This window comes from Cebus imitator, unplaced genomic scaffold (assembly GCF_001604975.1).
Source record: "Cebus imitator isolate Cc_AM_T3 unplaced genomic scaffold, Cebus_imitator-1.0 Scaffold51, whole genome shotgun sequence".
NCBI classification, from domain to species: Eukaryota; Metazoa; Chordata; class Mammalia; order Primates; family Cebidae; genus Cebus; species Cebus imitator.
In genome coordinates, this window is record NW_016107366.1 from 6645099 (window position 1) to 6667161 (window position 22063).

Consider the following 22063-nt stretch of genomic DNA (forward strand, 5'->3'; position numbering starts at 1 on the left):
AGCAGAGGAACACAGCAGAAAATGGGTTTCTAACCTGCTGCTCCCAAGAAATGCTTGTTTTGTTGTCCTTGTTCCCTACCCCACCCCCATGCCCACCCCACCCCCCGATCAAAGTTCCTGTAAGAATACCTCAAAGGTCCCTTGTCAACAGCCAGCTACCCATCAAGGCTACTTGATGATCAAATCAGCCTTTCTAGGCCTTTTCCTAAAGGATTTTAATCTCTGTCCTTGTTCTCCCCTGGATTTTTTTCCACCAATCTTTGGCTTAATAAATGCCTTTCCAGAAGGCTTCAGCACGGCTGGAAGTATACTTGAACAGCAATTCTAAGTCCTTATTAGCTCTATAGTGATCAGGTGAAGGAATAATTGATCTCAATCAGGAACACCTGGTTTTATAATTGCACAAATGATTATAATTCAATAATAAAAGTCAATTTAACTAACTTAATTCAGATTGCGTTAACCTCTCGCAGACAGTTAAAAAGTGAACAAGCAAACAGGAAAGGGAAAAGAAAAGAAAAAAAGAAAAACAAAGCTCTGTCTAAACTACCTGACCAAATAGGGCCAAAATGTAATTGAATCATTTTTCCCCTACCATAGGTAACATGAATTTTCACTTCTGGGCCTGTGTTCGTTAAAGTCTTTATGTGTCAAATGTCCTTCTCTCTCTATACTTCTGAACTATATTCATTTTTCCAGACCAGGCTCAAATACAACCTCTTTTACCTTCCCTAGAGAGGTTCTGGGATTCTAGGAGTTGGAGAGACATTCGCTTCCCCCACAGGGCTTGAGTGAGATCAGACCCAAGGAGAAGAAAATGATATCCATTGAGCAGCTGTTATGAGCTAGTCAGACATTATTTCTGGCATTTCATTCAGTCTTCACAGAGAAATGGGAAACTGAGGCTAGGCAAGCTTAAGAATTTGCTCAAAGTTTCATTGCCAGATAATAGCAGAGCTAGGACTTGAACCCACATCTTCCTGATTTCAGAGCCTGTGCTCTTTGCTCCCCACCATGACAGACAATCAGGGCACCCCAGGCCTCTCCAGGCTCTTGGACTTTGGCATGATTTCAGCCACCCTTTTGAGTTTCAGCTGCTGGCACTTGAGTCTGAAGAATTTGGCCAAGAGGTTGCCAGTCAGAGAAGACTTTCTCTGTTGACTTCCACCTCGTGGCTATTTGCAGAAGGGGCTGTTAGGAGCCTCAAGAGGTGTGCAGAGGGTAGAGCAGGATCTCAAGGATCTACGTCATAGGTAGCTCTCCCCAGTCTTTCCAACCAAACATTCATTCATGGAGATCAAAGGAGGACATGAGATGCTGGTCTGTGCATCACTTCAACTTTGTGAATCCTAGAGATTAAGCTTCAAGAAGTATGGCCTTGAGATCATAAAGAATGCCCCAGGCTGAGGCTGAGAGATGGAGCAATGCCCTCAAACCAGTTGCTGCTTCTGTCTGCTTTCTGGGCGGGAAGGGAGAGAAGAAGACAGTGAAGGGGCTCAGAGATCCACCCTTCCGTTTACTAAATAAACATTCATGGAGTCAGCCCCCAAGCTGGGGATTCTGAGCTAACTGCTGCTGCTGCTGCTACTACTACTACTGTTTATTATCAATGATAATAATACTACATGCAATTCATTGAGTATCAGATACTCTGATAAGGAGATATATGCATTAACCTGTTTTCCTTTACAGCCTTCTAAAGTAGGTGCTAGCAGTAACCCCTTTTACAGATGGACAAATTGAAATTAAGATGATTTAAGCAATTTACCCAGAGTTGCAGAATTTGCTAGTGGTAGACAAAGATTGCAATCCATGAATGTGGTTTTAAAGTCTGAGCTCTTAACCTTTCCTCTGCAGAAAATCTCTAGTTTGTCTCAAGGTATGGCCCCTGCTCTCAAGGGCTCATAGCCTAGTGAGGAATATGGGTGTGCACATGAATCAAAGAAGTCTCTATCAAAGGGCCAGTGGAGGCATACATGATCTATGATGGCAGAACTAGGGAGAAACATAATTAACATAACTCTACTGAGACTGGAGTTGGGATATGATCCAACTGGGAAGACTTTCTGTGAGGTGATATTTGAGCTCAGCCTTGAACATTCTAGGAAAGATGACAAACATACATAGTCACAGGGCCAGACTGAGAGAAAGTTTGGGATGTTCAGAAGCCCCCAGAAGTCTGGTGCACTTGATATTAGAGCACTGGTGTATGTGCCAAGTGAAGTTGAGACAGGCTGGAGAGATGGGCAGTATGTTGTCTTGGACAGTATTCTGCAAAAACAAGAATCCTGGAGAGTAAGGAATAAGGGATTAAAATAATGGACTGTGTTTTATCTATGGTTGGAAAGGAGGTTGGGCAGACCAGAGGGGAGGGGCTCATCCAGGCAGAAATAAGAAAGGCCAGAGGGGAAAGGGGGCAGGCAGAGGATCTCATTCTTTATCCCTGGGTAGTGGGTCTGTCTCCATGTAGATGTCCCTCCCTGGCCTTTAAAGGCTGAGTTCTCAGACAGACCCTGTGCAGACACTCTGATACACTTTGACATGATCTTATTGGCCAGTTTCTGAATACAGTTTCTTTTTCTAGAATACATTGGCCCTCATGGATAGTGTTTCTTTTCAGAAGCTGTCACTATAAGCTGTGAAATCTCCTCCACTCCCCAGCTCTTCACTATCCTCCTTATTAAGAAGTAATTTGGTTCCTCAAAAAACTAAAAATAGAACTACCATATGATATAGCCATCCCACTGCTGGGTATATATCAGAAAGAAAGGAAATCAGTATGTTGAAGTGATAGCTACATGCCCATGTTTATTGCAGCACTATTCACAATAGCCAAGATATGGAATCAACCTAAGTGTCCATCAGTGGATGAGTGAATAAAAAATGTGGTTTAAATACACAATGGGATACTATTCAGCCATAAAAAAGTATGAAATCCTGTCATTTGCAGCAACGTGGATGGAACTGGAGAACAGTATGTTGAGTGAAAGCTGCCAGGCACAGAAAGACAAATATCTTATGTTCTCCCTCATGTGTGGGAGCTAAAAAAGTGAACCTCAAGGAGGTAGAGAGTAGAATGGTGGTTACCAGAGCCTGAGAAGGGTAGGCCGAGAAGGGGATGAAGAGAGGTTCGTTGATAGGTACAAAAATACAGTTAGAAGGAGTAAGTTTTAATTTCGTCAGTACAATAGGAGACCACAGTTAACAATAATTTATTGCATATTTCTAAATAGCTATGAGAATTGGAATATTCCCAACACAAGAAAAAATAAATGTTTGAGTTGATGGATATCCTGATTACCCTGATTTCCTCATTATACATTGTGTACATGTATCAAAATATCACCTCTATCCCATAAATATGTACAACTATTATGTCAATAAAAATAAAACATGTATACAGAAAAAGAAGTTACACATTAATTAATAACAACATATTAATTATAAAGCAGTAATTGTGTCAATATATAATTATTAAATAAAGTAATTTATGTTAATTCATTGAAAATGCAGGTAAGGAAGAATTTTTTTTAATTTCCTGGAAATTCCATCTCCCAGAAACAGCCATAACCATTATTTTGGTGCTTCCTCATTCAGAAATTGTCCAGTGGTCATCTGAAGAGTGTGTATGGGCATACCTTTCTTTTACAAAAATGAAATAATATTGCAGTTCAGTTTGCAGCCTGCCTTTTCAACATGGCAGTATACGATGAGCACCTTTCCATGGGATCACGTGTAGAATTAATGGTTTTTAAACCTTTGCGAACCTTGAAATGTGCAGCATGGCAGCACATAGGTGACAAAGCATAGGAGACAGCAAGGATTATGGGAAGCAAGCCATAGCATTTGAGCCCTAGTTTCTCCTCCCATAGCTGGGTGACCCCTCTGAACCTTACCATTTTTATCCATCAACTGGGGATGATACTACACCCCTACCTGGCAGACCTCACAGGTCTGGGGTGAGTATCTGTGGTGGCAGACATAAAGAGGTAGACTCTTAATGTATTATTCAAACATAAGAGATCTGTAAAGACTCTGTGCCCTGAATTCACCTCCTTTTGCTACTGAGAGCTCTGAGATGACATCCCAAGAATCTGAAGATTCCAGGTTTATCCCTGGGGTACCTGCCAGCCAGTCTTCCTGGTTGGTAATAATGAAGTTCTAACGTTAGAGTGAGGAGGAATTAAATCAGCCTGTCTGACTTATTTTTATGATATTTTTCAGACTCTTGGCTACTATGGGGCCCATGTTCCAAGCAGGCTGGGCATCTTTCACAGCTCCCTCCTCACAGTGGATCTTATGACCCCGAGGCTCTGCCAGCTAACCCTGCCAACTTGCTCTTACCTCTGTTATCTATTAAAGTTGGATGCTGTCTCCTCTTACAGCAGACCCCTAGAACTTCCTGAATTCTCAGCCCCACCTTCCAGGACTAAGACAACACCATACCTTGCCAGGAGAGGAGGCAGTGTGGCTTTCCAAAGCTTCTTCAGGACTTCTGATGGTGACTTTCCAGAAGGGCCATCCCAGTGCCCCAGTGCACCCTCTGGTTTTACCCTGCCTCCTGGGCCAGCTGTGTCTTTTTAGCCTAAAGTGGCAAATGGACTCTCCATCACCAGCAGTGAGGCCCTGAGTGGTGGCTACCCTCACTTCCCAAGATCCCATCACAGCTGAAGGAGCTGTGAACTGATTTCCTAACAGTTCCTCTTCTCCCTCCAATCCATTCATTCACAGATCCCTCTTCCTGAATCATTCTTCCTGCACCCCACGCCTATGACCCTTCCCCATTCCCCAGTGTTCCCCTTCCTCTCCTTAGAGCTGAGCTCAGACCGTGGGGGCCTTTCTCATCCCACAGGGCTACTTTAGGTGTTTATAACCTCAAAGCATCTAGTACTTCTAATCACCACAGCAAATTCTAATTTTCTATTAACTTGTGTCTAAGTTATGAATTCCTTGAGGAAGGGGACTATGTCTTATTTTCTATTATTGCCCAGAGCTGAACACATAATAGGTGCTTAGTAAATATTTGTGGAATGATTGAACAAACTTAGTATACTTGAACACATAATAGGTGCTTAGTAAATATTCGTGGAATGATTGACTGAACAAACTTAGTCTACCTTAGTCTCACAAGGGCCACTTCAACTCCCTTTTGTGCTTCTGGATAATTTTTTTGATAACCTAGAAATCCCTCCATCCTTTCTCCTGCAGCTGAGCCATGAGCAAAAAAATCAAGGTGGGCAAGACTGACCCTAATGTGGCGCTACCCCTTTGCCCCTGTGGCCCTCCCCAGAGGTAAAGTCTGATCTGTGACTCAGAAGGCCTTGGGCACCTTCTCTCTCTGATGACTTCTTGACCTATCTTCCCAAAAGCTGCCTGGCCCTGGGTTATTTTCCAAGTGAAAATAAATTTTGTGAATGTCCTAAGAACTTACTAATATCACTACATGTAAATAGAGATTTCTGCCGAGATTCTGCTTGGATATCATCAAAGCTGAGACAGAAGTCGCTGAGCTTACCTCATTCATGCACGCATTTCTTGATGCAGCATGCATTTTCTGGGCTTCTCTAATGCCCCAGGTACTGCGCTAGGTGCCAAGGATCCACGTTCCACTGTAGATTGGCTCTTTGCTTTAACAGATCCCACTGTTAAAACGACTTCACCTAAAGCCATTTCTTCTATTGGTGGATTTCTGTAACGGGCAGTTGGCCTGAAATTCAGCCCATTTGTGTGTTTTTGAACCTGTTTAGATGTCCCGTTCTTTTGTGGCATCTTTTGGAGGGGGAATTGAAAGATTTATTTTTGTAATGATTCACCTTGTAACTTTTCTTACATCAATTAAGATATACATTCTTTTAAAAATAAAGTATGCAAATGTGTGGTAGATGTGCCTGACAGCAATAACTTAAGCATATCCTGAGAATGACCCTGTGGCCTAAGAAGAATATGTGTTGAAAGCTCCAAGCTAAGAAATCTGGGAGTGGCCAACCTGGAGATTCACTTCTTATTTATGAGGAATATCTGAATCCCTGGCCCATCCGGTGGAACACAGACCATTCAGGGGATTGAAGCCCTTTGTTTTGGGTTAAATGAAGTTGTCAGGTGGAGATTGTTAGGGGGAGGGTGCTCAATGAAAATGCTGTGCAAATGGCATGCTTTTACAAGCAGCAGTGGTTCTCTTGTCTAGTCTGCCACCACTCGCAGGGGACCACCCTGTATGTAAGTCCCCTTAATAATCCCTGTGTCTCATTTACTGACTTCATGTCTCTTCTTCAGCCTTTCGAACATGGTGCCATCCCTGTTGAAGTCACTAGCGGTCCAGCACAACAGCAAATCAGACTGATGTTCGAAGATTAGGGTTTGTGGAACTGGTGGGCTTTCAATGCCTTTTCAATCTGGTTGCTGGATTCTGCTGGCACAGGGCATTCATTCTTGGTTGAAGAGAGGGGTGGTTTTAGAGGGAGTACGCAGATGAGACATGGTGGAATAAGGCGTGGTTTTCCCTCTCTGCAGACCTGAGAGATGGATCCTGGAGGGAAAGTCCAGAATAAAAGTTAATGGACCATGTTCATGAAAAACTGGAAGGCTCTCGTCTTGCACAGAGCCCACCCTGGAGCTGGATGAGCCTGCTCACCTCCCTGTGTACCAGAGGCTAAGTGTGGTTTTAGCCACACTTTAGGGGGACACGTGTCCTTCAGAGGAACTATGTGGGAGGAGAATGTGAGAGGAAGCCCGGGGGAAAGGCTGCCAGTGAAGTGTTATGGAGCACAGGTGAGGCAGCCCTGCAGACAAGTTGAAACAGCTGGGGGAGGGGCTGCCAAGGTCCTCTGGTTATCCAGGTTGAGGCTAAAGGCCAGCAAGCCCTGGGCAGTCATGTCACTGGAACTTTACTTGTGTTCCCAAGATGCTGAGGCCTGAACATGTTTGGGTTACAAGATATCCCCAAGAATATAAAACAACCCACATCGAAATGAACCTTCTTGGAAATATAAAATTAAGTTGAAAGTGTCCCATTTTTAAACTAAGGAAAAAAATCATCTTAACAATGTCAAAAAGAAAAAAAAGTAAAGCAATGGATGGATTAATAGGCAAATTGATTGTTAAGCGAACTGGTTTTGGGCAACGGAGCTTTAGGTGAAGTGATGGAGCTGCTGTTTGGCCTTGACTGCAGTCCTGGGACCACAGCTCCCCCTCTGCTGAGGCTCAACAGGGCTGACTGGCTGTTCCCATATGGTCTCTGCATTGCCAAGGAGAGGAAGCCCAGCCGTTCCTGGCAACACTCTCGGCTGGGGCAGGGCAGCCTCCCCAATGACGGCAGAGAGCAAACAAAGGTAGCCAGGCTAAGGCTGGGGCACACAGGGCTCTGTTCCCAATGTAGCACCTGGACACTGGCCAACCCTCCTTGTCCACTGGGACTCAGGGCAGAGGCACAGTATCGCAGGCTGGGAGAGAATCTCTCTGCTCCTAGAAACCTTGGCCTGGGGATCATCAAAACCTCAAGCTGTAAATACCCTTAGGAATTATCTAGTCCAACTCCCTCATTTCCCAGAGCAGTTGCTGGGGCCCAGAGAGTGGAAGGAATTTGTTCACTGTCACCAGGAATGCTAGTGACGCAGGCTTCCCCGGCTGGGTTCAGTGTACCATGCTGAACCCTGACAAGGGACCCCGGGTTTCCATTGGATTTATCACGAAAATCAAAATAATTGCATCACTCAGTATTTTCCAGTCACTGGAAAAGTCTAACTTTGTTAAATCCATGAAGCATAAACATTTGCTAATCAAAGTACTTAACCAATGATACTCAGTTAAAGCGATATTAAGGGAAACAAAATGTGTACATGCTACTGACCACCTACACAGGATTTATATCACATTTCCTTATATGAGCATTAAATCCATGGCAGTTCTCACTGGCTGGGACTTGAACATCAGGGAATTAGTTGGAGCCTTTAGGAGGATTTGACAGGCAGTGGGAAAGGTGCACCACCGTCAGGAGCCAGGAGCTCCATCTCCTCCCTCGGCTCTGCCACTCCAGGGCCTAATGACCAGGGCAAATCCCCAGTCTCTCTGAGCTTCAATATCCTCAGCCTTGAAATGATGCTCCCTGGCCAGCCTGCCCACCAGGGTTATTGCAAGGAGGATATGAGGTGGTCCTTTGAAAATTGTGATGTTTTATGCAAATCAGTGTTTTCTAGATGCCCTCAAGCTGGGCTGGTGGCCAGCTGCAGAAAAGAGAGTGGCTGCACAGGGCAGGTCAGAGAAGGGACAGGGTGGGGAAGGAGACTGGAGACCTGCCTTCTGAGTCTGATGTCTTCGCTATCCCCATTTTACCCCCATGAGAAAATGTAGGTAAAAAGAGGTTCAGTAACTTGCTCAAGGTCACACAGCTACAACGTGATAGGGCCAGACTTTGCATTTAGGCCTCTGGCCCCAGAACCTGTATGTTAACCTCTCTGCAGGGCATATGAATGTCCCATGGCTGTTGTAACAAATTACCACAAACTTAGTGGCTTAAAACAACACAGATTTAGAAACTTACAATTATGGAGATTACAAGTCCTAAAACTAAGGTGCTGGCAGGGCTGCATTCCTTTTGTAGACTCCAGGGAGAATCTGTTTCCTTGGCCTTTCCTGCTCCCAGAGGCCACCTGCATTTGTTGGTTGATAGCCTCCTCCTCACATCATCCTGACCCTCCACTTCTGTGGTCACATTTTCTTCTCTCCAAATCTCAGTCTTCTGCCTCTCTCCTCTAGGGACCCTTGAGATCACTTTGGGCGTACCCAGATAATCCAAGACAGTCTACCCTTCTCAAGTTCCTTAATCACATCAGCAAGGTCATATAGATGGCATATTTCAAACTATATGGTGCTGGACAATTTAGGCCATATTATTATCCTTTTAAGCTTTAGTAAATGTGCATTGGTCACGCTGAGTCTATTAACAAAATTCTTTATATCATGGATTTATTCAAGTTTATTTTTTTTCTAATCTGTTTTTTAACTGACAAAATTTGGATATATTTGTCATGTGCAACATGTTTTGCCTCTTGATGGTTTACGTCATGGACTTGTTCACATGTCTGCTCTACTTTGACCAAGTAACTTCAGTGCGTTATTGCAGAGCCATGGTAGCATGCGGACAATGCCCCGTCTTTCCCCCTCCCTCTGCCTTGCCCAACTTCAAATGGGCCTCCTACAAGAAAAGGGAAGTGGCCGGAAGTTTGCGTCATGAGAAAAATGCCCCAAGAAGGAGAAACAGGGCAGCCTTCCAAGTCTCCCGTGGAAAACAAGAGCCCAGGGATACCTGAGAAGAAGTCTAAGCAACCCAGACCCGACAGGCTGCTCCACGGCTCCCAGGTGCCGAGGCTTACTCCGCAGTTTCGCGTCATCTGTGCCTCTCAGCGAATACATTCCACTGGGGGAAAATTGTAGTTCTGAGGATTTCCAAGTAGCGCCTGGGCCATCTGTTCCTTCTGAGTATCTCCTCTCCTTCAGCATAAGGAAACTCTAATTGGAGGAACCTTTGCCCTTCTCCTTTTCACTTTTTCTATGAACATGTGCAGATGAAGACAGACCGCAGCATCTCTGTTCATCTGTAGTCAGATCTCACCACACGATGCACAGATCAGGCAGAAAGGGTTGAGGGGCTTGAAGAGGAACGGGCAGTGATACCAGAGGGAGCATACCCTGCTTTGGGATGGCTCTGGCAGGGTGGCTTCAGACTGGTCCCTGAAAGATGGAGATTGGGATATAGGGAGACTGAGGGGAGGAAGAGACTGCAGGTAAAGCGACCAGTATGAGGGTGAGGAGGTGAGATCACTCAGGATTGTAGTTCTGCATTGATTAACAAATGCTGTTCTGTGAACCACAATCAACCTGTGACAGCTTTTCTCTGGCCCACAGTAAAAGTGAGAAAAATAAGGACAAAGAGTATGTTTTAAATAAAGATAATTCATTGAACTTGAAGTTTTCTTTTTTATCGTTTTGAACATTAAAATGCCTTTCTTTTTATAAAACAAATGTTATCTTCAAACATAAGCGTGAGAGCCGGGGTATTTTCCTAACTGTTCCTCTTCTCTCACCTTCCAGGCGTGTGGGTGGATTACTCTTCCCGGCCCCGTTTAAGTGAGGTCTGGCCAAGCGATTTGTTTTCACCAATGAAAGAAAAGTAAAAAGAATATGTCACTTCCAGGCAGAATGTCTGCAAGTCGGTGGACAATCTGCCTTGATCCCGTTTTCCTGCGTTGGAGGTCATGGAAACATGCGTCAAGACTCGGTCTCTGTCAGCCTGGATTCCCCAGTGACCACGACCCTGCCAGCCTCCCTGGGCATGTAGTGTGAGTGAAAAATAGCTTCTATTGTATGAAGCTAAGAGATCTGGAAAGTTATTTGTTTCTGTATCTAATAGATACAGTCTGACTAATAGAGTAGCTAGTAACTAGGAGGTTTTTCACATCTTTATTTAGCAAAATGAAACGGTGCCAATCTTAGGTTGGTATGATTTTTTTCTTTTGATATTTAATTGCCCCAGGAAATACAATGCCTTGGACAGTCTGACACTGATAACTGAAGTGTGGAGTGTCCGGTTTAACAAGCGTAACAGTTCTTAGGACAGGGGCCACAATATGGGACCCCTCAGCCCCAATTCAACCAGAGTCACACCTGTTTTATCTGCATACGATTTCAGCATCAGGAAAGGGTTTTATAGCTGAAAAAGGAAAAAGTCAAAGTTATGTGGCAGAGACTATGCTAGCCCCTGGGGATGCTGTGAAGAACAAGACAGACATAGGCTTGTTCCCATTTACTTACATATTGGCTATGACTTTCAGCTTTGTGGGGCATGGAGAGACCGGAAGTGCAGACAAAAGGCAAATCAATTAATTAAATAACTGAAAGAGGAGACACTCTATTTAGGTAAGATATGGGGACCAAATAGATTGGCAGGAGAGGGTGGGCTGGTAAGATCTCTTCTCGGAATGTAGTATTTTAGTTGCAACCTGGAGGATTGGGAGGGCTGGCAGGCAAAAAGGTGTGTGACCTGCTCAAGAGGCTGAAGGCCTGTGTAGCAGGAGGCAGGGCTGAGAAGGAGAGAAACAGGAAATAAGTTGGAGGGTCCACAGGAGCCTAATCAGCAGGCCCTCGCAAGCCACAAGGAGGTAAGTGAAAGAGAGCGACAGTGGATGACGCTGCCTTGCCCGTGTCTACTTAATAAACACTTGGACTTGATGCCTTCAAAGCAGAAATCCCGCTGTGCACTCGCTTGCTCTCCCATCTGCCTCTCCCCCTACCTCTCCTGTCTCATAAACGGCAGTTGCACTTTTCAAGTGACTCAAGCCCCAAACCTTGAGACTTCTTTTACCTCCATGCCTAATGGGGGCATCCTACTGGCTCTGCCTTCCAAACGTACCCCGAATTGGACCACCTTTCACCACCATGGGGCTACTATCCTGTCCAAGATGCTAGCGTCTCTTATCGGGACTTTTGGAGTATTCTCTTCACTGGCCATTTTGCTTCCACTCTTCATCCTGAATCCTTTGCTCTACACAACAATCAAAGAGATCCCTCAGAACACATGGTCAGACCATTGTCTACTCCAAAACTATGGTGGTTTACACCCCACTCTGAATAATGCCAAGGTTGGTATCTGGGCCTTTTTGAGTCCTCTGTGGTCTGGTCCTTGGCCAGCTTTCTGTCTCATCTTTGTTCCTCCTCCTCTTGCTCACTCAGCTGCAACCCCATGTGCGTTCTTGATGTTTTTGTTTGTTTATTTTTGTTTTGTTTTTTGAAACAGGGTCTCACTCTGTCACCTAGGCTGGAGCGCAGAGGCGTAGTCACGGCTCACTGCAGCCTCAACCTCCTAGGCTGAAGCAGTCCTTCCACCTCAGCCTCCTGAGTAGCTGGACTACAGGCAGGTGCCACCATACCTGGCTAATTTTTTTGTATTTTTGTAGAGACAGGGTTTGCCATGTTGCCCAGGCTTGTCTTGAACTCCTAGGCTCAAGCAATCCGTCCACCTTGGCCTCCCAAACACAGGCGTGAACCACTGTGCCCAGCCCTCCTTAATGTTTTTGAACATGCCAGGTGGCATGGTTTTGTGGCGTGGTCTTTGCATTTGATATTTTCTCTCCCTGCAACCACTTTCCTCAGTTATCTGTTTCTCATGGTTTGTTCTCTGCCTTCATTTGGCTCTTTTATTGATGGTCATGTTATTGGTGTACAAATCTCCAGACATACCTTTCATCATTTTTATCTCCACACCTGTTTATTTTTCTTCATGACATGAATTGTCACCTGACATATTTTGTGCTTATTTTTTCTAGGCCATAGGTTGGCAAACTTGTCTTATAAAGGGCCAGATGGTAAATATTTTAGGCTTTGCAGGCCATACAGTTGCCGTCACAACTACTAACTCTACCATTGTGGTGTAAAAACAGCCATAGACAGTAAGTAAAATAAATGAGCATGGCTGTGTTCCAATAAAACTTTATTTACAAAAGTAGACAGCAAGATGGATTTGACCTATGGGCCATAATCTGCCAACCCCTAGTTTAAACATTTGTTGTTCACTTCCTAAAATGCCAGCTCCAGGAGAGCAAGGACTTCTGTCTTTTTTGTTCGGTACTCTCTGGGGCACCTACTAAAGTGCCTGGCATGTGGTAAGCAATCCATAAATATTTATTAAATTCGTTAATTGATTAATGAATAAGCTCTTGGGAGACCTCGATTATCAGGTCTTGGCTAAGGAGTTTGGATTTTCTTCTTTCAAGAAGTTTGAAAGACTCTTTGCCATTTTTAACAATGTTCATGACTGCTGATTGACAGCTCTTATCTGCAGTCTGCAATTCTCAGAATGAAGACATTTTGAGACAAATAACAGCCGCTTGCTCGTCTCACTGTTTACTCCTCTCGTAAGAGCACTGTATGATGCACATCGCACATTGAGTTGGATGTGTGATGATGCATCAGACTGCTGCCAACAAAAACACATCGAGATAAAATAATCATCTCTGCAGAGGCCCAGGGATGACACTCCAGACATTCCATGGAAATCAAGGGGCCTGCTGCAGCTCTGCAGAAGACAGGATCGAGGACCCATCATTATGCTGAGTGTGGGGAAGCACACAGGTCAGGGTGGGATTAAATGAGCGGCAAGACTGAAAGAGCTGTAAGGAGACAGGTCAGCTTGGGCCGGCTGAAGGGAGCAGGTAGAGACAGATAAAAGCGTGAGTCATTTTCTGGGACTTGGTGAACCAAGGTGTGGGATTGGCTGTGGGCGGAATGTTTTCCTGAATTCTGAAGAACCCAGTTAGAGAAAGTATTTTCCTTGAGGAGAGGTTGGTTGGATATGCAGTTCTGGACCCTGGACAGCCTTGAAAGCCAGTTTGGGGCCAGGCATGGGTGGTGGCTCATACCTATAATCTCAGCTCTTTGGAAAGATGAGGTAGGAGGATCACTTGAGCCCAGGAGTTCCAGAGTAGCCTAGACAGTGTGGCAAGATCTCATCTCTACAAAAAAAATTTAAAAATTAGTAGTAGCCCCAGCTACTCAGGAGGCTGATGCAGGAGGATCACTTGAGCCCAGGAACTAGAGGCTGTAGTGAGCTATGATTGCACCACTGCACTCCAGCCTGGGTGACATAGTGAAACCCTATCTCTATAATAAATAAATAATAAATAAATAAACAAAAGAAAAAATTTTTTTTAATTTTACAAAAAAGAAAGGTGGTTTGGAAAAGTGGTACCATCTGGGCAATGGGAAAGCACTGAAGGTTTTTAAGGAATCGGTTGTTATGGTAATGGAAGTCTATCTGCAACAAGAATTGAGAAATGAAATGAATGCGCAAATGGATGTGAGTGATGAGGGAGAGGTGAATCTTAGGTGGAGTCAGCACTGAAGTCCTGAGGACCCTGCAGAGCCAATGAAAGGCTTTAAGTAGAGAGTGGCATGATTGTATCTCTCTTTCCGGGTGAGATGGGTGGGGGCTCAGCGGGAGTGAAAGAGTCTTAAGCCTAAGAAGACTACTTGGACCATGGTTTCTAATGATGCCCCTTTTGCACATGTAGCCACATTGTGTGACATTTGGGTCACCAAGGGTCACCAAGCTGATACAGTTTATTTGCTAAATCTGGCAACAGCACTCAGGTGCAACCTTCTCCATGAAGTCTTCCCTGATTTCCCCACCTGGAAGGGAACTGTCCTCCTGAGGGAGCTCACATCTCTTCAAATGCCCCCCTCTAATGACAATTATTACTTTTTATCTTAGCACCGGACTGCCTGGAGTTGAATCAACAGCTCTGTCACTTGCTAGCTCTGTGGCCTTGGACAAGTCCCTTAGCCTTCTTGGGCCTCTGTTCCTCAGTAAAATGGGGAATAATAATAATACCTTTCTCCTAAGGTCACTGTAAGGATTTAATATGTGAAAATATGTGATATGCTTAAAACAGTGCCCGGAATATAGTGAGCTCTATATAAGCAATGGCTGTTATCATCATCAGTTTTACTGTTATTATTATATTTATGTTATTTGTGCCCATGTCTTATCTCCTATAATAGATTTGAGCCTTTTGAGGGCAAGAACTGTACCTTATTCATTTTCGCGTTTTCCCCAGCGAGCAGTAAAATACATTCACATAGTATGTGCTCAATAAGTATTTGTGAAGTTAATGAATAAATGATCAAATTAATGAATGAATATAATCTTTGGAATGGGATTTAACTATGGTGCTGTGAACAAAGTATTATTTGTATTCAAGAATACTCTGATTTTTAAAAAGAAAAACAAATGATGTGAGTAATAGCAGGACCCTAAGAATTTGAGTCAGAAACGCAGGACAAGGCTGGGCATGATGGCTCATGCCTGGAATTCCAGAACTTTGGGAGACCAAGATGGACGGATCTCTTGAGCCCAGAAGTTTGAGACCAGCCTGGGCAACATGGTGAAACCCCGTCTCTACAAAAAATACAAAATACAAAAATTAGCCAGGGGTGGTGGCATGTGCCTGTGGTACCAGCTACTCAGGAGGCTGAGGAGGGAGGATCTCTTGAGCTCGGGAGGATCTCTTGAGCTCAGGAGGTGGTGGCTGCAGTGAGCCATGATTGCACTCCTGCACCCAAGCAACACTCTGTCTTAAAAAAGGGAAGGAAGGAAGGAAGGAAGGAAGGAAGGAGGGAAGGAGGGAAGGAGGGAAGGAGGGAAGGAGGGAAGGAGGGAAGGAGGGAAGGAGGGAAGGAGGGAAGGAGGGAAGGAGGGAAGGAGGGAGGGAGGGAGGGAGGGAGGGACGGACGGACACGGGGCAAATCCTATAGCGTATATTTTCAAAACCCAACTCTGTGCCTTCTTTTTTCTATTGGCAAAATAAGGAGGTTTGATTAAGTTATTTTAAAGGTCCTATAGTGTCCTGAAGTTCTATTATTGGGATCACTAGATTCTCAAGAGTCTTGTTTTTTGGTGAGTACATCATTTGGAATTTCCTAGATAAATGAGTGGAAGAATTTTTTTAATTGAAAAAATACTTCCAAAGGACTCCTAGTACTAGGATGTAGAGAAAGATCTTATCAAATGTAGTGAGAGCTCGAGTTAGAGGTGGATTCTTTCTTTCCTCATTTTAATTAGTACTAACACATCAAGAAGAAAAATTTTTCTGTCTACATTAGCCACATATGCCCCAAAGACACAGGAAGCTTGCAAACAGGGACCAGACCTGTTCAGAAGTCCCTGGGAAAAGGGACAATGAAAGCACTAGCAAAGTGAATCCAAATTCGCTGCGGAGTCACTGATCCTGCTGAATCAGTGGTTTGGCAGACTGAGCTGTGCCGCTGCAAATTTTTGGGAGCTCAGTGTAAAAGGTGAAGACTCTGGCTTCTTTTTTTCTTTCTTTTTTCTTTTTTTTTTTTTTGAAATGGAATCTCACTCTGTCGTCCAGGCTGGAGTGCAGTGGCACGATCTTGGCTCACTGCAACCTCCGCCTCCTGTGTTCAAGTGATTCTCCTGCCTAAGCCTCCCGAGTAGTTGGGATTACAGGTGTGTGCCACCACCCCTGGCTAATTTTTTGTATTTTTAGTAGAGAGGAGGTTTCACCGTATCAGCCAGGATAGTCTCGATCTCCTAACCTTGTGATCTGCCCGCCTAGGCCTCCCAAAGTGCTGGGATTACAGGCTTGAGCCACCATGCCCAGCCAACTCTGGCTTCTAAGATGCCTTGAGACAATGGCAGAGGGAGATCTAAACCAGATGGCCCTGTCTTGTAGGTCTCACTCAGCATCCTCTCCATCTGCCTGTGTGGCTATCATTTGTGTCATTGGATGCTAAATTCTCCAAAGATTAGGCATTTTTGTCTGAAGACCCACTAGTGCCTAGTAAGTGCAAAACAAATACTTGTTGAACGAATGAATAAATGTTGGCTAAGCCTTCAAATCTGGCTTTGGGGAATGTTGAGGTAAGAGAGAAGGCATTGTAGGTCCTTTAATTTCCAGGTTGTGTGGTGGTAACCCAATGAACATTTATTTCCGGGTTAAAAGAAATTATATGTGTAGTTACCAGATAAAGGCAAAGCAAGAAGCACATGTTCTTCCTTCTTCTCTCTTGACTCTATCTCCAACACCCTGGGCTGACTGTAGAGTCCTAAGGGCAAGGAGCCTATAGCTCTAACATTGGCACAGTCTGTGCATCTGCCCATCTCCAAAGGAAGTGCCTGGGATATCGGGTGGCTCGTGGCTGGGGATAACAAAAGCCACGAGGCAGACGCGGCTGATTCCTGTTGGGGTTCTGCCTCTCCCACACAAACCCCGCAGCATGTGATCTCCCCCAAAAGAGCCCTGTGCTGGGTTGCTGGGTTCTGGGCAGGGAGAGGGAAGCTAGATTCCTCCTCAACAGATGTCACCATAATTAGATAACTCATTATATCAAGGAATAAGGAAGGGAGATCGACATGGATACAAATGCGAACATATTGATAGCTTTTCTGCATGTGAGTTTGTGCAATCTGGGAAACTGATTTCCTGGACAAGGCTCAAGGGATGAGTCAGCGGTTGGAGCCTGGGGAGATTTTCCACAATGAAATTCTAGTCCCAGGAAAGTATCCTAAAAGCTTTCCACCCTGTAAGATCATTCTAGGGGGCGGCCACGGCTGGAAGCCAGTGTGGGTGTGTACCTGTGTGTGGGAGAAGCCCAGCAGGGAGCCAGAGCTTGGGGGTGGAGGGGCGCAGGGGACACAGGCATGCTGTGGGTGAAGCGGGCTGCATGGGCGGTGGCTGAAGCTGCTGCAGCTTACCCCATCCACAAGGGCTGTGCCAGCCTTTGATGACAGCCCTGGGAACTGGCAAACGGCAGGAAGAGGCTCCTGCCGTCTGAGTTCGAAGCCTCCCTGGGGAGGTCACCATGGTCCCCAGGCTGGGATTAAGTGTCCTTCACAAGTGTTCCCATATGACCCTGCTCATTCTGTTGGAGCACCCATTGTTCTGTCATGGATGTGCCTCTTTTCCCTGTGGCAAAATGTGTGCCCTGGACTACACGATGTTTTCCAGCTCAAACGTTCTAAAGATGGAAATGCCTAAAAAATGGGAAGAAAAAAAAAAAAAAGAAACTGAATTGACATCAGACACACGGCCGCTCCTTGGCTGAGCATTTTGCATCTATCATTTCCAACAACCTCATGCGGTGGACCTTGCAGTTTCAGGGGGCAGTGATGACTTAAACCACTTACGCCTTCTGAGGATCCCAGAGCAACCTGGGCTCTTTCCCTGTGGTCTGGTTGGCAATGTGTACTTAGCACTTTTCTCCTACAGGAGACTTAGGGGAGTGGAGGGTGTGAACAGGCGTGAATGTGCGTTCCTCCCATGCCTTCATCCTCCATCCCCACACCCCAGGCATTTCATCTGGGGCTCTCAGGCATCATCCATTCACTTCTCCCTACCTCCACCCCAGCATCTAACCCCTAGTGAATGACAGCTCCTATTTTACAGAGAAAATAGTATCAACAGGAAGGGAGCTGTCTTATCTTACTGCCATGGAAGAGGTGCCCTGCCTACTCCCTAAGGACTTCCCTGGTGGCTGGGACCCATCTCACACTTGGAGAGTCATGGTTTATCCTTGATTGCATTTTTTAAATCTCTCCTCTCCTCCACCCCAGCCTGACCTAGCCCCTTGAGACGTTCCTCCGGACAATTACGATATACGCCACTCTCTCCCCAGTGGTCTTTCTGCCACTACTGTCTTCCTCCTTCTGGGCCTTAGATTTCCCACTCACATCTCACACCTTCTCCTGAACCTACAGAAAGACCTTTCAGCTGCTGGAACCTGGTACTCATAGATCTTGGTATGAGTCCTGGGAAAAATCCTTTTTTTGGTACCCAAAGTCCACAAGCAGTTAACATTATCCCAAAGTTCTCGATTCAGGTAGGCTTTAAATATAAAGGCAGCAGTCCTTGGTGGTTTGTGTTTAGAAGCCAATGCTATGCGTGAGATGTTAAAGATATGGCAGGCTTTTAGTTATACATTTTTTAAAAATTGGTGGGCACTATAACCTCGAGAGTCAGGCCCCAATGACAGATGACTCTCAGTCAAAGGTAGGTCTACGCTTAGCTGGTCACATAAAAGAAAAGAGCCAATGACCGTTGCTCTTGAGCAGCCTGAGGCGGTGACACCTGGTCCTGCTACTATTACTCCTGCCGACAGGAAGCCTTCCTGGTCTGTGAGAGGATGCACAAGACCTCCTTTCCGCAGGGACTAGATACAGTCAGACTGTCTCCACTTTCTATCAGAGTCACTGGCCCCAAACCTGCTTGAAGGCTGAGAAACTGTGACACCCCTTTCTAGGAATCCACTTTCTTCCTATTTGGTCTTGGGAAAATGAAAGGCAGCATCAAAACTTTCTGGACTGTGTTTTGCTCAGGCCTTGTGAATCTGTGTAAAAGTCCATCTAGAGGACCTGTTTGTATTTGTAGCTCCAACTCTGGAACCAGAACATCAATCTTTAAACAGGAATGCTGACTTTCCATCCCCTTTCCAGCCTTGCCTCCGGCTCACTCTGTATGGTGACTCTTTCCCTATGCATGCGCCATGCTTCTTTCTTTTGTTTCCCTTTATGGCCCACTCTGACCATCCAGTAAGGATCCTCTCAAACTTCACCTTTCCGGGCAGCCTTCTGGGCTCTGCCTAACCTAGTACCTGTCACGATCCTGTGCTACGCTGTCAGCGCACTCTACTTTCTACTAGAGATATTGTTGTGCTTATCTTGTCACCCCTTCTTTCTGGAATTTTTCCAGGAAACAAATCAGTCTAAGTCATGGAGCACGTCCTCTGGGCCCCAGCATGATGCTGGTTGACTACACGTAACTTGCTATGGAAGGAGTATATTGCTTTCTGGCACTTACTAGATACCTTATATTCACTATCTTTCCAAAGCCAATCTTTTCAAAGCGGGCCTTGACAGGAAAATCATCTCATTTTGCAGATGGTGAAACTGAGGTTCTGAGAGGTAACATGACTTGCCCAGGGTCACACGGGTAGCAAGTGGCTGAGGTGAGATTTGAACCAGCCTTCTGTTTGCAGGCTCCTGCAGTGTGAAAGGAGGGGTAGAAGAGCTAACTTGATCAGTGGTGTAAACACTGCTTCATAGGCACAGTCTTTCCCCACCAGAACATACATCTGAGATGCTTTTGAGAACTTTTGAAGGAGCTCTTGAAAGAATGGAATCAATGTGGTCCACATACTAAAGGAGAGATCCAGAAAGCAGATCAGACACCAAGAGTTTGGTTTTCTTCTGCTGGCCCTCCTCCCCACCAAGGGGTTTGGTTTACAAGTTTGGGAAGAGAGAATGGGAAAGAAGAGATCTTCTAGGTGAGAAAAATGGTGTAGCTATGAAAGTGTGGGCAACTGTGGGAAGATACATAGGTTTTGCCCATAGAAAAGAGACCACTATAAAAATATACGTTGCTTGTCATTGCTTTCTGATGTCAGGCCGCTGTCCATATGACCAAATGAGGTGAGCACTGGAGGTCACGCAGTACATGTCCCCACCACCTCTCCTTCTGTGAGCAGAGCAGGTGTTGGCATCTCTATTTCACAAGAAGTGGATTTGTGTGCTTCAAAGTGGAATGTGTCTACTCGGGCTGCTGTAACAAAATACTAAAAACTGGTTTAAACATCGAAATTTATTTTTTCACAGTTCTGGAGACTAGAAGTCCCAGATCAGTGTCCAGCAGAGTTGGTTTTTGGTGAGGGCTCTCTTCCTGGCTTGTGGACAGCCACCTTCTCACTGTGACCTCACATGATGGGGAAAGAGAGATCTCTTCTTAAAAGGATACTAATTGTATGGGGTTAGAGGCCCAAATTATGACCTCATTTAACTTTAATTACCGCCTTAGGGCCCTATTTCCAAATACAGTCACACTGTTAGGGCATCAACTTATGGATTTGGGCAGGGCAGGGGGGTAGAAGGAGACACAATTCAATCCATAGCAAAACTCAGATCTCCTAATCCTGAGCCAATGTCCTTTCTCAGGGCCTACTTACACCTGCGTGTTCTCCTGTGGCCTGGCCTCATTATGTGAATCCAGCTTGTCTGTCGCAGGTCTTGTGCAAAGAGGAGCAAATCACCTCTGCTTTTGAGCTCTCCTCTCCCTATTTGTGGCAGTTTCCCACTGGTTCTCAGAGTCCTGAGACTGATGCTTATTTGTTGTAGGGCACTGGCGATCTTTTTTTGATAGCAATAGAAAGAGAAAGAACTGTGGGATCCAGTTCACTGTACATTCAAGAGCCATCAAAGGTGGGCTGTGGCTATAGAAATAAAAACGCTGTTTTAAAGTACAATATTCAGATATCCAGGTTTACTGAGCTATTTACACTCTATCTAGAGTGCCAGGTTCTGGGCCTCACTTATATCCTGGTTGCCAAAGGGATGGAAATAACACTCTCTGGCTGATGGTTAAAGGAACTGTGGATATGGGGCCGAAGTGAAAGTTCATCTCTAAAGAGCCATCTTGAGGCAAAGGAAGATGATGGATGATTGCATGGGCCTGGGTTGGGGAGGCAGGATGGGTGGAAGAAGCTCTAACAAAGCAGCTTTCACTTAGTCAGAGGACCCTTTCTGAGGCTTAGAACATCCCAAAGATGGATGAATGGTGGCGATCTCTTGGGTGTGTCCAAGCAGAGGCGGGATGAGCATGGAGATTGGAGGAGGAGGTCAGATTGGTAAATCGGGAGCTATTACGTATGAAATGTAGCCCGTGGGGTTTTCATTGCAAAAAAACAATCTGCCTTCTTATTTTGAATTTCAATCTATTACTAAGAGAGACAGAACAGCCAGGAACTTTTTGGAATATATGAGTCCAAGGTAGCCAGTTGTAAATGACTCAGAAACCAAAGGAACCCACATTTAGCAAATTTGCCTGCATTGTACATCACTCCTATTTTGAGGGTTCTTACCATCCTGAAACAGAGACTGTCATTTTTGGCTCCAACTTCAGAAATAATAACATACCCTTAGGGCTTGTCATCCACACTAGAGAAATCATTAGCTCAGATACCTAGCACCATCTGAAAGAGTCACTCCATCTCACTTGATTCAAACCAAACCAGCAAATATTTACCGAACACCTTGCCTGTGCAAGGCCAACTAAGATGAGCAAGATCTGGTTTCTGCCATCTAGGCACCAACAAGAGAGTGAGGGGAGAGGACAGGTTGTAAAAAGCTTAATTACAATGTCACCTCTTCTAGCACTTTTCCAAATTATGGCAATTATTTGTTTAAAATGGCCAGCTGCCCCACCAAGCTGTGAATTCCCAAGGACAGTATAGCTTATTGGATGAGACACAGCATTTACACTAATAAAACCTGAGTTCACCTTTCCGCCTGGCCATGTGTCAGTTGCAACTTAGGACAAGTTGCTTTACTGCTCTATACTTCAATTTCCTCATCTGAAAATGTAAATAATATTGGTACTGATTATTGTGTGAATCAAAGCAAATAATATATGTAAAATACTTAGCACTGTGGCCTGGGATATAGATGATGCAATAAGAATTTGCTGCTGTCAATACCACTACAGTAATAATAATACAATGGGAT